Source organism: Sus scrofa, chromosome 4 (genome assembly GCF_000003025.6).
Source record: "Sus scrofa isolate TJ Tabasco breed Duroc chromosome 4, Sscrofa11.1, whole genome shotgun sequence".
NCBI classification, from domain to species: domain Eukaryota; kingdom Metazoa; phylum Chordata; class Mammalia; order Artiodactyla; family Suidae; genus Sus; species Sus scrofa.
The window spans coordinates 54,653,559-54,670,567 of NC_010446.5; the positions used below are offsets into that span (position 1 = coordinate 54,653,559).

The window sequence follows — 17,009 nt, forward strand, 5'->3', positions numbered from 1 at the left end:
AAGACTATCTAAATCTTGATGCTTTCCAGTTGTTCAAAATTTTTTAAAAAATGTTACTCCTACCTTTAATTATGTTCTACTTAAGCAGAGAAATCTTAAAATAATCATGAAAACCACATTATCACCTGTCCATACTATTATAACTTGTCATTGCTTCCTATTTTTTTCCCTTGTTAGCTTATCCAAGACACTGTATCAATGTCTTCCTATAAGATGTAGTTTTTATTACACTATTCCCATATTCAAGGACTTCCTCTCTGCTATCAGATCAACTCAGGACTCCTTGGCATCCTAAATCTTCCATCAGATGCCAACACATAATAATGTCTCCCGACTCACTATCTCATCAGCCACTCCTCTTTATTTCTCTGCACATTCTGTACCCAACAAATTATTTATGCCCAGAGTCTATGAGAAATGGTAGAGAAAGGCATGCCAAAGTGCTCTATGAAATTTCACTCTGTCCTTTCTGAGGCCAGCTAGATGCCCATGAATCAGTTGCAACAGACAGATACCCAAACCTGGCCAGCAAACAGCTTATAAATGTGAAAGAAGAAATTATGGGATCAAAAACACAGGTATGGGCTAATCTGATTTTATGAGATCAAAGTCGTGGAATGGAAAATTTGTTGGGATGACATGTTAGAAACTCTTGCCAAAAATCGAATAAGTAGCTAAATTGTGAATCCCTGAAGAGCTGCCCAGTGCTGAGGATTTTTAGTGGTATTCGAAGTTCTACTTTGTCAAGGTCAAGGAAATATGCCAAATTAAATGATCTGTCCAGCACAAGAATCGGCTTTGGGAATTTTAAGAAGAGACTTTTTTTTTTTTTTTTTAGCATACAGAGAACTTCTCAGATTAACCAAAATCATGGCTAGACACTAATTTCTGTTATTTTAACACAAAGTCAGACCTTGATATTATTAACATGAAGTTAAGTGTAACATAGCTAACTTGCATCACAGGCTCCTGGGCTACCTTTATTGAGAAATAAGATGTAATGTCAGCCCCAGAATTCAAGGTAGGAGAAAATCTGTGAAAGTTGATCTGGCTACATGAAGGCTCCATAAAAGAAGAACTATGCCTGTTTCATCCTCTGATCAGCATTTCCCATCACCTAGAATAGCAGACACTTTAGTTTTTCTTTTGATTCTTTCAGTCATTCATGACTGCTTAGTGAACAATCTGCATGTCAAAAGTATTCTGCCAAATGCATCTCAGTCCTAAACTTTCTGTAGCATTTTCTACAGTGCAATGCATTACCCCTCTTTCTGTGAGTCAAATGAACAACACTCTAGAGAGGATCTGAGAAATTTCCTATTGCAGTGCAGTGGGTTGAGAACCTGACTAGTACCCAGAAGGACGCAGATTTGATTCCTGGCCTCACAGGGTGGGTTAAAGTTGCTGCTGCTGCGAGCTGCAACATCTGTGTCCTACGCTGCAGCTCACAACTTGGATCTTACTGCGGTTCCAATTTGACCCCCTAGCCTGGAACTTCAATAAGCCACAGGTATGGCCCTAAAACGGGGTGGCGGGGGGGGGAGAATAGAAAGGATTTGAGTCTTTTACAAAACTATTGGTTTTGAATATGAAAGGGTATATTCTTTACAGGGAAGACCAATATAATGTGTAATGTGTGCTCAAACAAATTAAAAATACTACCATGTAGTTTTCAGAATTTCAGGTTAGCTCTAGATAACTATACACATTTGGCTAATATGCGGTTTCCTAATTTGTCAGAGTTGAATTTTTCTTTCTTTCGGAAACATCAAAAAAGCCTTAATGTTTAACAGCATCAAATACAGGGAAAAGGCTATAGTTTTACTTAGCATCATTATTGCTCTTTTCCAATATAAAACTTTATATAAAAGAGTTGTTCTTTTATCTAGTGAAAAAAATAAAGAATTTATAACAATGATGCCTTTAAAAACACCTCAAGTGAGGCAGATTTGGTAAATCTACTATAAGGCAATCATATTAGAATCTCATCAGCACAAATATATAACTAATATAATGTGGACTGAGAAAAATTCTATTGAGCAATAGTTTAAACATTTATCTCCCTTCTTTTCCTATTCTTAATGTGTGTCATGATCGACTCCACCAGGGACCATTTATTATAAAATATTTTATAAAAGTCAAATTGACCCTCTGGGCAAAAGATTGAGATAAACAGTCCCCCTTTCCTCTGTGTGTGCACATACCCACACAGACACACACACACACACACACACACATATACATATACATGCAGAAGTGAGGCAGAATACTAACTCAGGTAGTTAGTGTAGGAGCAGGGGCTTTGATACATTCTTTCGAACGACTATTAATTAACATTTGTGGCTTAAGGGCTACAGGGAGGAACGTCCCTAGAGGCCTTGTTTACTATAGGGAGTGTACCTATCCCCAGATGGACATTGATCCCTAATCCCTTGTGACTCAGTTTACAGGAAGACAAGGGCAATTAACACCCTATTGGACAAGGACTGATATAGGTAATTGAACAAGGCCAATGGGAGAAAACTACATCTTACTGGACCCCACATTGGTACCACCCCTTCATCTTTAAGGGATAGAAACCCCTATTGGACAATGTGGGGGGGGGCTCTTCTCCCTCCTCCCAGCAGCCCTGGGTACTATTTGCTTTCCTTTAATACTTTGCTTGCTTGCTGCCTGTGTGTTCACAGAGTTCATTCTTCGACTGCATGAACAAGAATCCAGATTCCAGTAACATCTTTCCAGCATCAACAGAACATACTTTATTACAGAAAACATAAGTCACCTAACACTGTCAAATTTCCACTACTATTAGGCCTGTATTATAGTGTGTATTATTATCTCACTGATTAGTCACAAACAAAGGATATAAGTATTTCCATTTTACAGATGAGGAAAATGAGTCTCTGATACATAAGATGTTTTTCCCAAAGATCAATCTCTAGAAGGATAGAATCTGGATACGAATTTGAGTGCTTTGCATCAAGTTATTACTGGAGTTCCCATCATGGTGCAGTGGTTAACGAATCCAACTAGGAACCATGAGGTTGTGGCTTCAATCCCTGGCCTTGCTCAGTGGGTTAAGGATCTGGTGTTGCTGTGAGCTGTGGTGTAGGTCACAGACTTGGCTCAGATCCTGCATTGCTGTGGCTCTGGCATAGGCTGGAGGCTACAGCTCTGATTAGACCCCTAGCCTGGGAACCTCCATATGCTGAGGGAAGCGGCCCTAGAAAAGACAGGAAGACAAAAAAAAGTTATTTATTTCTACACCATGACAGCTTTTCCAGAGCTTTGTTCTTGAAACACCATTTCAGGGAATTAAAAAAGCCTCATATTTTCCTTCAAATTATTTCTGGTACAGAAACACAAACACACACACAATTATATATAAAAGATTTTAAAATTAAGACAATCACTTTTAGTGGACTTTTGCCCACATCTGATGCATTGCCAGTGAGTGAGAAACTGGATGGTTGTGGTGGTTACAAAAATATTTTAGAGTGAAAAGCCTGATGCCTTCACTTAATAGCTGTGTGACCTTGAGCAAATCATAACTTGTAAGTCTCAGATTTCTGAGCCATAAAATGGGTCTAAGAATACTACCTACTTCATAAGGTTGCATAGCACCATTGGCTCAGAGCCTCAAACGCAGGAGAGGCACAGTTAAACCCACTGTCAGCAGGTGCCAAGAGAATGAACAGACCCTGTTTCCTGGTTCTAGGACTGTTGTCTAATTTTTGGAGGTGAGCATCACACCACTAACTGTAGAGTGTTCTGCAAAGTGAACTTTGCAGGTTTTTACAATGAGAAGCAATTAACTCCCCTGCTGGGCTGTCTTATATTGGCTATTGAGAGAACCATATGGTTGAAGAAGCTACGCTGCCAAAGTTCAAATGGCAAGTTCCTCGGCTGAGCTACATAATAGGAAAAAAGGTCACCTTTGACTGACTTTTGCTCTCGGCTATCAAATGTGGGCAGTCTTTCACAGCATATTCCCCCTGTGATTTAACAGCCTCCCATGGATGCTTTTGATGGAAGATTGGAAAGAAATGTTAAAGAAGTGAAATGTCTAAAACTAAGCTTTCTCTCTGCAAGAAAATATCTACTATTGTAACTACATCTAGCTCCAGCATGGCGCACTCTTGAAAAGGACCCTTTACAAAGCCAAAGATACAAATAAAGGACAGAAATCTATGCTCCAACTCTCCTTTAAAATGCTTTTAGATTTATTTGGAAGGTTCTACAAACATTTAGGGACTCAGCTGGAAGATTACTCAAGGGGAAAAAAACCTCAGAGTCCAGGTGAATGTTGATGAATGCACTTCGATCTGACACACAGTTCAAATAAATAATAATTCAGTTACTCAATTTACTTCCTAGAAGACTTCAAAATCACAGAATTTGGGGGTTAAATAATGTGCTAGCAGTACTCAATATGAAGAATCTCTATAAACTAAAAGGCTTGTCTGTGTGAGGTCATAACAACCATGTGAGATGAAAAAAACAAACAAACAAAAACCTTAACCAGTAAAAGTACTATTTGGTCATGTATGAGGCAAAATAGTTTGTTGGACCATATTGTTTTTCTGATTTTAATGAATCAAATGGTTGCTTTCTTATCATATAGGAAAAGCGTAAGAAATAAAGTTCATTATTGCAGAAACATCCATATGTACATGAAATTCATAATTATGCAGAGTGGATGAGGAGTAAGTCTAGAAATTATAAAGAGATCCAACTGGGGCACCGATGGTGATGTTAAAATTTAATCCAAAAGAAAATGCATTCCAAGAGAAATGCATATAAGTAATAGAAGTAGAAAATATGCCTTTGCACTTCGCAGTTAACTAGAAAACTCAGTGTCATCAGCAGCCTTTTCAAGCATGTATTAAGATCTAATATTTTGTGTGATGCATCTCTTCGTTTAAAAAGACGGCACTTTCAAACCACTATCAGTGGATAATATAGTTAGAATGACTCTTGAAACAGTGATAAATTTCCTTTCATCAGGAAAGTAGTGTGATGCAGTAGTGTGGTAAATTGGATTATTGTTCTCAATTCTTTGCTCCTTCTGCATTATAAAATTATCCATCTATACCTTTAGCTATGTAATCCCCCAGTTCTTTCCACTGTGAGGATGTTTCCACATCCTCCTTGACATTGATTGGGCTTGTGCACATGACTTCCTCGGAAATGTCTGTGGATGTGACATAAGCAGAGGCATTTAAGAAATATAAGTGGACCCTCCATATCCATGGGTTCCACATCATCAGATTCTACTCACTGCAGTTCAAGTACTGGGTTTACAAACTGCTGTTGGTTGAATCAACAGATGCAAAGCCCACAGATAGAAAGGGGCTAAGGGACTCCAGCACCCCCAGAGTTTTGTATCCACAGGGGGTCCTGAAACCAATCCCCCCCCAACCCCACCCTGGAGAATAACTAAGAAAGACTGTATGTGGTTTCCTGGGTACCTCTGATGGTCATGATGAAAGTACAGCCCTAGCACATCCAAAATGAGATATAGGAACAGACCTGACCCCAGCTCCAAGCTGGAGTCAAATCCTACTGACCCACAGCCTGAAACAGAGAGGCCCCAGCAGACCTACAGAATAAAAGTGAGAAAAGTAAATATTAGTAACTGAAAGCCTCTGAATTCTGGGAGGGTTTTGGGTGGCATTATTGAAGCAATAGCTGCCTTAAGTGTTTAGAATGTAGACTTCAAAGTGAGGGAAGTCTATATTTGAACAACTATTCCACAGCTTAAACCATGTAACTGTGAAAACTTCTTAACCTGATTCCCAGGTTCCTCATTTGTAGAATGAGCATAAGGGTGTTGATCGAATAGTACTGCTATAAAGATTAAATAGCACAATGAATGTGGAACATAGTATATGCCTGAGATTTCTCTGTAACTAGTTGCTGTCGTCCTCCTCTTTATACTCAAGTCCTTCCTTCTATAACAGTCCAGACCTCATTGAGTCAATGGTCATTTGTATCACGAAATAGCTTGTGTAAAGCATCTACAGTAGTGTCTTGCACAAAGTAGAACCTAACAAATGTTTCTTTCCTAGTAACGCTTTCCTAATAGGCACATGCAGAAATGGGACTTAAGATTTTTGTTTCAAAGGCATCCTATGCTAAATAACCAAGGTGACCAAAAATATAGCATCTTTTTGCAAAAAGTGATACACAGACTCACTCTGTTAGTCCACCCCAGACTGAGGCCAAAATCAAATCACCTTGATAGTAAAAACATATTTCTCTGGTTCTCAAAACCATCTTCTATTTTTTTTTTTTTTTGGTCTTTTCTAGGGCCACACCCATGGCATATGGAGGTTCCCAGGCTAGGGGTCGAATCAGAGCTGCAGCTGCCAAGCCTATGCCAGAGCCACAGCAACTCAGGATCTGAGCTGCGTCTGCAACCTACATCACAGCTCATGGCAATGCCAGATTCTTAACCCACTGAGCAAGGCCAGGGATCGAACCCATAACCTCATGGTTCCTAGTCGGATTTGTTAACCACTGAGCCACGATGGGAACTCCCCATGTTCTAATTTGTACTCAATAGTCTGAATAGCCCATGTGTGCAAGTACACACACATACACACACACACATATACACATACACACCCTAAGTACTACTGTGAATCTCCAGTGGAAATCTCACAAAAGACTGAAGAGCTACTGCCTTAATCTCTTTGGACTGCTACAACAAATTATCATAAAATGGGTGGCTTAAATAACAAATTATTATTTTTCACAGTTCTGAAGACTAGAAGTCTGAGATCAGGGTGCTAGGATGCTTGAGTTCCTGGTGTATGGATGCCATTTTCCAAATGTGTCCTCCCATGAAGGAGAGAGAGATCATGTCTCTATGTCTCATAAGATAACTAACCCCATTTGTGAGGGCTCCACCCCAAGACCTAAGGACCTCCCAAGGAACCCACCCTCGTAGTGTTTAGGAAACCAATATACGAATTTGAGGCAGACACATTCAGTCCATAACATTTACATTGTGACCAGGTACCACCATCTTTTCTAGACTCAACTGCCACTTCGATTGGGTACCACAGCTCTCAGGTCCCTGCCACTTAACACTGCTGGTACTTCCTGTGTCATGGCCCTTGTTGGTGGTGCTGACAGAGTGCATACCAAGGTACCAAAGCTATTCAGCATTCTATCCCAATGTGGGGAGAAATGGATCCCTTTTCTCATTCATAACAACCTGTAAAAAATGAACCAATGTGACAATCTCTTCTGTCCTAATACCTTACAGAGATTATGTTAGTGTAAGTAATTCTTTCATTTTTCATTCATAACCCTCTCTCTCATAATATCCCCAAATGAGTCTACCATGGAAGGAAGGAAGGAAAGAACGAAGGAAGGAAGGAGTTGGAACAAATCTGAAATACAGACCAATTCTACTATTGGGTCAGTGCAGCAATTTGCTATTGCATCAAGTTTGCTTTCTTTACCTCTTGTATTAGTATGAATTATTAGTATGAATTATTCTCCATAAGTTCATTATTAGTATGAATTATTAGTATGAATTATTCTCCATAAAATTTTTCAGTCTTTCTCTTGTAAATTATCTTTCAGCATATCTAGTCTCACTGATCTACAAGACCTACTCACACAAATTCAGGCCTCAATGAATTTGCCTTGAGGGCTCTGCTATAAATATACTGCTATTTATTTGGTGCAAAATAAATTGAATAAATGATGAGGGGAAAACTTAACTTTGAGTAAGTTCTCATAGTCATAGACTCAGCATTATTCTGAGTCTATGAATATGATATTTAACCACTTAGTTAGGTAATAAGTAACTTAATATGTAATATAAAACAGCTTATCAAATATTGGATCCTTGGGAGTTCTGTTGTGGCTCAGCAGGTTACAAATCTGACTAGTATCCATGAGGATACAGGTTTGATCCCTAGTCTCTCTTAGTGGGTTAAGGATCTGGCGCTGTCTTGAGCTGTGATGTAGGTCACAAAAGCGGCTTGGATCCCATATTACTGTGGCTGTGGTGTAGGCCGGCAGCTGCAGCTCCAATTCAACCCCTAGCCTGAGAACTTCCACATGCCACAGGTGCAGCCCTAAAAAGACCAAAAAAGAAAAAAAAATTGAACTCTTGCTCCTTCAGCCCACCCCCAAATCCTGCCATTCAATAGCTTTCACTGCTTAGTAAAAAGCAACTCCATCCTACTATTTGTTCAGCCTAAGAACATTAAAATCACCATTGGCTTTTCTGTTTCTCACATTTCACATGTAAAATATCAGCAAGTCCTTTTGGTTCTACATTCAAAATATGTTTAGGATCCAGCCACTTCTCATCACTTCCATCACTGCAATGCTGACTCGGGTCTCCAACATCTCTCAGCCGGGCAGTTGTAAAAGCCTCCTAAGTGGCCTCCACTTCAACACTAGACCAAGTATAATCTAGTCTTAGTAAAGAGATCTGAGTGATCCTTTAAAAATAGAAATCAGAAAACTGCTTCTCTTAGATCTTTACTGCTTCCCATCTCACTCATAGTAAAAGCTCAAGTTCCTACATTATCTATAAGACCCCACATCACCTCCTGCTTTCCATCCCCTACCCCCACCCCTGCTTTGTTCCTCCTGTTTCAACCCTCTGACCCCCTTGCTGTTTCTTGGCTATTTCAGGTCTATTTCCATCTTAATGGCCTTTGCTCTAACTGGGCCCTCTGCCTGGAAAGCTCTTTTTCTAAAAGTACTCTTGGCTAATTCCCTCACCTCCTATAAACACTGTAGACCTATCAACACTACTAACTGCTCTCCCCTAAGTCCCACCTTTACCACCTCCCAGCCATGCCCCTTACCCTGATCTAGTCCTTCATTTTTCCAAGGATACCAGCATCTATTACAGTAAAAAAATTATCCATTTATTGTTTTATTGACTCTCATTTACTTCTGTTACCTCATGTAAGTTGCAGAAGGGTGGGGTGTTTTTATCTGTTTTGTTCATTAACTCGTGCTAGGAAGATAAATGACCACACATTCAAATAAAGAAAACCAGGGAATTTCCCATTGTGGCTAAAGTGGGTTATGAACCCAACTAATATCCATGAGATGCTGGTTTATATCCCTGGCCTTGTTCAGTGGGCTAAGGATCTGGCATTGCAGTGAGCTCTGGTGTAGGCTGCAGATGCAGCTTGGATACCATGTTGCTGTGGCTGTAGCATAGGCCAGCAGCTATAGCTCCAATTCAGTCCCTAGCCTGGGAACTTCCTTATGCCACAGGTATGGTCCTGAAAAGCAAAAAAAAAAAAAGAAAAAAAGAAAGAATAAAGAAAGAAAGAGAAAAGAAAGTTATTTCATAAAGTAGCTAATATTTATTTATATCGAATAGTACTTGCTACATTTGAGCAGAGGAGAAAAGAGAGTTTTCAAATCTTAAAAAAATAAGCTTTCCTCTTCAATTCTAGAGTTACATTTGAAAGTATTCTGTTTACACACCATCCTTTTGTACCCACACACATCGTAATTATTTTATCCATTTCAGGATCTTACATATACAAGCTTATTTGTGGATGCTCTATCTAGACTCTTGGGACCTAAGAGGTATAAACTGATATGCAAATGGAAATTAGTCCAATGTTTACATCATGATACAATTTTTAGTAACAGGAAGGTAGCAAACACTCATAATGTAAAAACGATACAGACAACAGATGCTACAAAGAGAAAGTAGAAAACAATTTTGAACAAATAAAATAAAAGTTATATAACAGTTTCATAAACATGTTTTATTTACATTCCCTCTAAAACAGCATATGCTTCTTCAGGCTCTCACATATATCTCAAATATAATGTGTCAAACACAAAAGTGTCTCTCCCCATTCCCCAAACTTTCTCTTTCCTTAAGAAGAAAAATGGCATTAACACTACCCTGTTATTCTCTCACCTTTAACACCTGGTTAATATCCAATTCTATTGATTCTATTCCATACACATCTTTCAAAACCACGCCCTTCACTTTGCAGTTATTAAATGCTTCTATCATCACAATCAACCACAATTTCTTGCCTAGAACACTGATGCACACTCCTAAGTTGATACTCACCCCAAGTCTGCCTTTCTAAAATCCATCTTCCACAACCCACATCTAATCTTACCATTCCGTTGCTGGAAACTTCTTAAATAATTTCACCTTGACTTTACAGTTGTTGACTGAAAAAATATTCACAACCCAAGAGTTGAGATTTATCTTTTATTTGGCAGACATTCTTAAGACTTCAAACCCATGAGGCAGCATCTTAAGTAACCCTGAGAAAATTGCTCCAAGGATGTGAGGGAGGAGCTAGGATATATAGGAGTTTTGCAACAAAGGGCAAGTAGTCAGAACAAAAGATTACCACTAATAAAACAAAACTAGATATCTCAAGTTAAGGAACTTAGTGCCTTCCTATTTATGGGAAGATACAAGAATTTGGGCTCATAGAAATAATTTCTTTGATATGTACCTCAGCTCTCTGGGGAAAATATCCGGTCTGCACCCTTGTGGTTTGCTGCGGCCTGATGACTGCTAGATGGCAGGTATTCTTTATTTCCTTCCTGAAGTTTCCTCAAGGTTCATCCTTGGAGGTGGCTGCAATCACTGATGACTGTGACATCCTTTGTTTACTCATAGGGCAGCCAATATTTAATTCTCACAGTCAAGTTTAAAAAATCGTAATGTGGCTTACCCAAAACTCTTTGATATCTTAGTATTGCCTGCCTCTCAAGACTTGAATAAAGAAAACATTCTATGCTCAGTGCAAAGGATATAGTAGGATAATTTAAGAGGAGTGATCTGGGTTAGGTTTCCCCGGAAGCAAACCATAAACCTAAGAGTTGAGTGAAATTAGATGATATTGGAAGAGATTAGGAAGTACCAGGCAGAGAAAGCCCTTACCTCAGGTGCTTGGCTTTAGACACCTGTTAGGAATGGGAACTCCAAATGCCTAAGGAATCTGGGGGGGTACCAGCAGCATCTGCTATAAGGCTTGTAAACAAAATATCTTTCTCTAAGGAAAATAATCAGAATGAATAAAGGATATAATAAAGGATCTTGAAATTGTATAACAGAAATCATGGTGGAAGGAATGAAGACTCTTCCATCCAGAAAAAATGAGGTATAAAGTCAGAAACTGACTTCTCCACTTAAGAATATAGCTAACCTTGATTAGAGGAAAACTATGAAAAGTAAATCATTTGGATGTAGAAGTTATTTACTCAGTTTCCATATTATAATTCTTTTCCTTTCTGCTTATAAAAAGAAATATTGCATCTAGAATATTTATGACCTAGAAAGCTATATGAAGGACATATTTGCTAATTAATCACGTTACACTAGAGTCAAAATGAAATTAAATTTGGATATGATCTGTTCTCTGCATTAAATGACAAATTTCTCTGCTGCATTTGTCTGCTACTTAGTATAAAGGTAGACTCCTATGATTGAGATATTTTAATGGGCACTTAAAATCTAAACTTGTATATTTTAATAATTATGGAACGTTTTAATTAATTATGAAATATAATAAAGTGTGACTAGTGTAGGAGATAAAACTTTCTCAAATTATACTTTTTAATCACATCAGACATACACAAATTCATAATGCATGTTTTTAAAGCTCCTGGCCTTAAAATTCTGCCTTTTTCTCAAAAAAAAATTTTTTTAAACAGCCAGAACAGCTTTGGGTTCAGAAGTGGCTGTCGCATTTGCCTATCTTCTTTCTGCAGAAGTTTGCAATAAGCGTAATTAAAAGTAACAGTGCTCCTGACAGCTTCTAAACCCAAACCCAATGGAAACCTTTTATACTTTGACACAGAAAAACTACCTATAAATCTTAAAATGCTGACTTGTGATAGAGGGATCAGATGTTCTGTATGGCCATGAGGAGTAGAATTAAGGCAAAAATGGGAGAAAGATTTCACTTCAAATGAAGTTGGTGGAGGACAAGGAATAGGAGGAAGAAGTTGAGGAGGAGACGGGGGAGAGAAAAAATATTTAAAATTTGCTAGGTTATTTTTAAAGACTGACTAAGGCTAGTAGTAGAGTTGTCTAAGCATAGTTTTAGCATCCAGTTGATTGGACCAATCACTTTAAGGTCTGTTTCTAATTTTTGAGTATGTGATTCTAAGATTGTAGGGTTTATCTGGCAATAAAGTATAAGAAGAATTAGAGGAAAATGTGGAGACAGAGAAACCCATTTAAGAAGAATCCCAATAATACAGACAAGAAATAAATTAAACCCTATAATGATATGGAGAAGAACAAATAAATTTTAAAATTTTGAGTAAGTGTTCAATCAGACACAGAAAGCAAAAGAGAGGAAGGACACAAAGATGACAAGGTTTGGAGTCTATGTGCAGGCAGGTTGGTAACCACTAACAGAAATAAGGACAAGAAAGAGAAGAGCAGGTCTGAGAGGAAATAAGAGATCCCCTATGAGTTTAAGGTAGTACTTACTATAGTTAGATGTAACCAGCAGATAACTGGAAATATGTTACTGGAGCTTGGAAGAGAGGCTAGTACTGGGCATAGAGAAATAGAAATTTCCTGCATGATTGTTTCATATCATGATGTTAAAGTCGTGACATGAGATAAGATTGTCTGCCAAGAGAGAAACTATGAAGAGAAAAGAAAAGACAATGAAAGATCTGTGATGTCTAAGTTTAAAAAATAGAGGTGGGTGGTGGGGAGGGGAGGGGAGTGGAGGTTTAATGGAAGCAGAGAGTGAGAAAAAGAGGAGGAAAGAAAAAGGGCTCTCGGAGGGTATGAGGGAAGGAGGAAGAGAAGGGAAGGAAAGAGGGAAGGGTTGGGGAGGGGAGTGAAGGAAGGAAGGAAGTGAGGGAAGAAAGGACAGAGGGAGAGAGGCTATCTCAGTACAACTGTTACAGATGAGTCAGTAATATGTTTCATATAAAAGTAATATAATACTCTTATGTGTAACTAAAAAATGAATAACTATGAAAGTTATGCATAATAACTGAATATTCTAATTGAAAAAATTCTCACTGGCAGAGTTATTTTCTATTTTTCCACATTAAATGCCTGCAGCAAACTCCTAGTTACATAAGGGAGAAATAAGCCTGAAAATAGTGATAAACTGTTTATTAATGAAGAAGTATCTATTGCTCATTTCAAGTTAAAATTAGATGGCATAAAAATACTGTTGTTGCCATCCTTGTTTGTTTGATTTGATTCTTGGGATTCATAATTGCATTGCTCTATTTCACCTAATCGGATTACAATGACACAATTTTCTGATACAAAGTGTTTTCACATGCTTTCTCTCTTTCAGCTTTCATGACCATCCTGTGCACTAGACAAGGAGGATCTAATTACTGAGGATTTAAGTGACTTGCCCCAACTGAGCTGCTGACAGAGCCAGACCACTGCTCCTTCACCCAACCACACTGACCCTCTGCAGCCATAGGAAATTGTGGACTCTTATTTGTGAATTAAAAGGGTGTGTAGCAGGAAGAATCATTTATATTCATAGAAACATCGAATATTACAGCATGCTACTTTATATCAACTGATTCATACCTTCAAGGAGCAAATTAGAAAATAAGACAAAGGAGATGTAGCAAAGCTTTAAACACAACTTTTAATTCATTACAACAGCAACAAGTAAGACATAAACGACTACTATCTATTACCTACCTATAAGAGTAAAGATGAGACTGATTTGTAACAAAAGTGAATTTGGGTTTGTTTGCTTGATTCTTTTCACATCTCGTGGCAAAGGTGAACAAAATTATAAGGAAATTTTCAGAATCTTTATTCTTACAGACTTTTAAAATATAATACTCGATATAAGTAAGTCTCCTGTTCCCTCTTTCCTGACTATATCTCATTCTCTTTTCTAGTGATAGAGAGCTGAAATAATCAGCCATCTTAAAAGTAACTTCCAGGTCTTTAATCTTACAATTTCTGGAACCTTCCTCCCTGTTTTCTTTAAACTATATTAAAGCTCCCTCCCTGCCTTTAGCTATTCCTTTAAAAATGTACATCTCCAAATTTTGCTGGTCTCCTCTTCAACCAGAAGCAGTCAGGATCACGTTTTATGGAATAAGGCTACCAGCAGGAATCTGAAGAATCCTCAGGTCAAGCACTTCTCAACCATTATGTTTCTTTCAACAGGTTAGTGAGTCACCACTGGCAAGTTATATGGTTGTCTTAAGTAATTTTAATAACAATGTACAAAGTTAATAACAAAAAAATACGTAATAATCCTTTAAAAAATAAGGTAGGGTCATATTCAAGATCATTTCTGAAATACTGAAATTATAACTTTCTGTGATTCCTTTCTTAAATGGGAGATAAAATGATGGTATACACTTACAGATAGGAATTTCAGAAATTATGTTTACACCTTAGGAATGAGTTTCTGTGACTCTTATCTGAGCCACATACCCTAGTGACATGAAAGGTTCATAATTATTTTTTAATCTACATATCAAATCTCTAGTGAAATCCAAAACATGTTTTTTCTTTGTTTGCAGGGTATAATAATATTTGGCATCAAATATTAAACATTTACTACATGTCAAAAGCTTTACTGAAACCACGGAATCCAACTTGTAATAAAGAAAACTGAGGCTCAGTGAAATTCAGTGACTTGTAGAATACCACACAGCTAATAAGCAGGAGAACTGGGAATCAACTAGGATAAGCTTACTCTGAAGTTTACGTTCACCACACAAGAATAATGATGCACTACAGCACACAGCTAGTAAGCAGTAGAACTGGGAATCAACTGGGACAAGTTCACACTAAATTTATGTTCATTACACAGGAATAATGATGCACCATAGCATCATCATTTCCTACATCCTTGAGGGTACCCATAACAGTCCTAGGCTCTCAAACTCTTTCTAAGCAAAGAAAACTCAGATTCAGGTCAGCTAAGCCAGGAATCTAAGTTGAAATGTTGAAGGAAAGAAAGGAGGAAGCAAGGGAGGGGGAAAGGGAGAGAGGGAGGGAGAGGAAGGGAAAAACAGAGGGGATGGAGAAGACTCAGAAGAGCAGCAATTTCTTCCCTCCCCCTGCCCCCCATTCCACCCTGGGTGCTTTCAAGTTCAAAATAACTCCATGGTGGCAGCAATTAAGTTCTAACAAATGAGGCAGGTGTGTGCTTTTCTGGTAAGTGCATAGGTGGAAGCCAATCTAATAGTTCAATTTCTCTCCTCCACTTTATCAGATGTAACATGCTGTGCACATAACAGTTCTTTAGGACAAATGCATTTCAAAAGAAAAATTAGTCTGGAACATTGAAACTTGCAACTGTGTATATTTTACCAAATGTCAATCGCTATTTGCTGGGTAATTTGAGTTAGTCTGATTCATGATGCAGTTCAAAGCTTGAGAAAGTTATTTCAAATAGGAAAAAAAAAAAAAAAAAAAAAAAGACCTGTCCCAAATCTTGGACTACATGCAGTTTTCAAAAGTACAATTTAAGCCATTTTCCATCATTCACTTATAATTTTTCTTTCTACTCTCTTGTTTCCAGCTAGGTTACAACCTCCTGGCCATAAGAAAAATTGCCTCAAGTCTTACCTTAATTCTTCCATTTTAAGATAATTTCAGGTAACAGCACATATTTGTTTGAGAGTCCACTGTACCATTCTCCTTTTTCTGATTAAATAAATGCTACCCTGATTTTTTTTTAATTTCAAGTTTCTCTTCAAACCTGTATTACTCTTTATTAATGATCAAGTGCAAAATTACTTATGATCATTGTAAAAGGATCCTTCTAGATTCAAAAGTTTCTCAAGATGGGTGTTTTTGCTTTTTTTTTTTTTTTTCTGCCACGTTTGTCAAATATTTCCTGAGACCTATTTTAAAATAATATAATGTGGTGAATCAAATTAAACTTTTGGTGTTCTCTGTACAACAATATTCTAAATGACTGCTACTGGAAATGACTTTTGAACACATTTTATGGCCCATATTTGTGGTGATAACAATAACAATAATAATAAACATTTATTTTGTGCTTATATGTACCAATGTTTCAAATGAATTATCTCATTTAAGCATCAAGGAAGATGATCTCATTTCTATACTTCAGATTATTTCCTCAGGTAAAATTCCAAGATGAGGGATTCCCAGGTTACTGAATTGCATTTTGCAAATTCAAGATATAATTGTATCCAAAAAGATTATATCTGCTTATGCTCATACATCAATGCATGAAAACACCTTTCACCCCATATTTTTGTCAGCACTGGGTAACCTGTCATTTTTTTTTCAAAATTTTTTTAATTTGACAAGCAAAAAATGAGACCTTCCTGTTGTTTTAATTTGCCTACTGATAAGTTTGTTAGCCTATTTTATTTCTTAATTATCTATTAGTGTCACGCTTTGTTATCTATGAGGATCTTCTTAGTGCTGTTGTTCCCAATTTGAATGAACTTTTTAAATACTAAAACGATTAACCTTTGTCACATTTATTATAAATAGTTGTCCCAGTTTAGCCTGCTTTTTAATTTTAGTCTTTTTAATTTTGCACCCACAGACTTTTTATGTCCAAATAATTAAATGAATTTATCTTAGTCTTTATAGATTCTTTCATTACAAAGCCATCTTAATAAAATGTAAATTGTCCATGTCACTCCCCTATTTTTTGACCTTAAGTGCCACACTCCTCAGCATAACATACAAGATCTTTTGTGATTTAGTTCTCACCTACCTCTTGCAAATCATCCTTCCTCACATTTACCCTTCAACCCTGTGATCTAACCTTGCCAGATTCCTTCTGTAAAAGCAATGGGCTTTCTTTCCCATAGCTTGTTGTTGTTGTTTTTTTTTCTCTAGTCCTTTTTTTTTTTTTCCAACACCCACCACCTCCAGCCACATCCCATTCTCCTGATTAACTCCTTCTTATACAGTCAAGACTAAAATTCCATGTTCTCCACCAGGATGCCCTTCCAAAGCCATTCACCCTACAGACACTGAATGATTTTCCCAAAGCATTCCAAACTCACCTCCT

General features: G+C 37.6%; 1 long non-coding RNA gene across 2 annotated transcripts; it reads left to right on the forward strand.

Moving 5' to 3' along the window:
• LOC110260267 lies at nt 426–16,244 on the forward strand. Of its 2 annotated transcripts, XR_002343234.1 has the most exons (4): nt 426–578; nt 13,314–13,645; nt 14,061–14,158; nt 15,528–16,241. It is a non-coding gene; the product is annotated as an uncharacterized LOC110260267 (long non-coding RNA). The 2 variants fall into 2 exon arrangements; XR_002343233.1 differs by having other exon boundaries at nt 13,314–14,158; nt 15,528–16,244.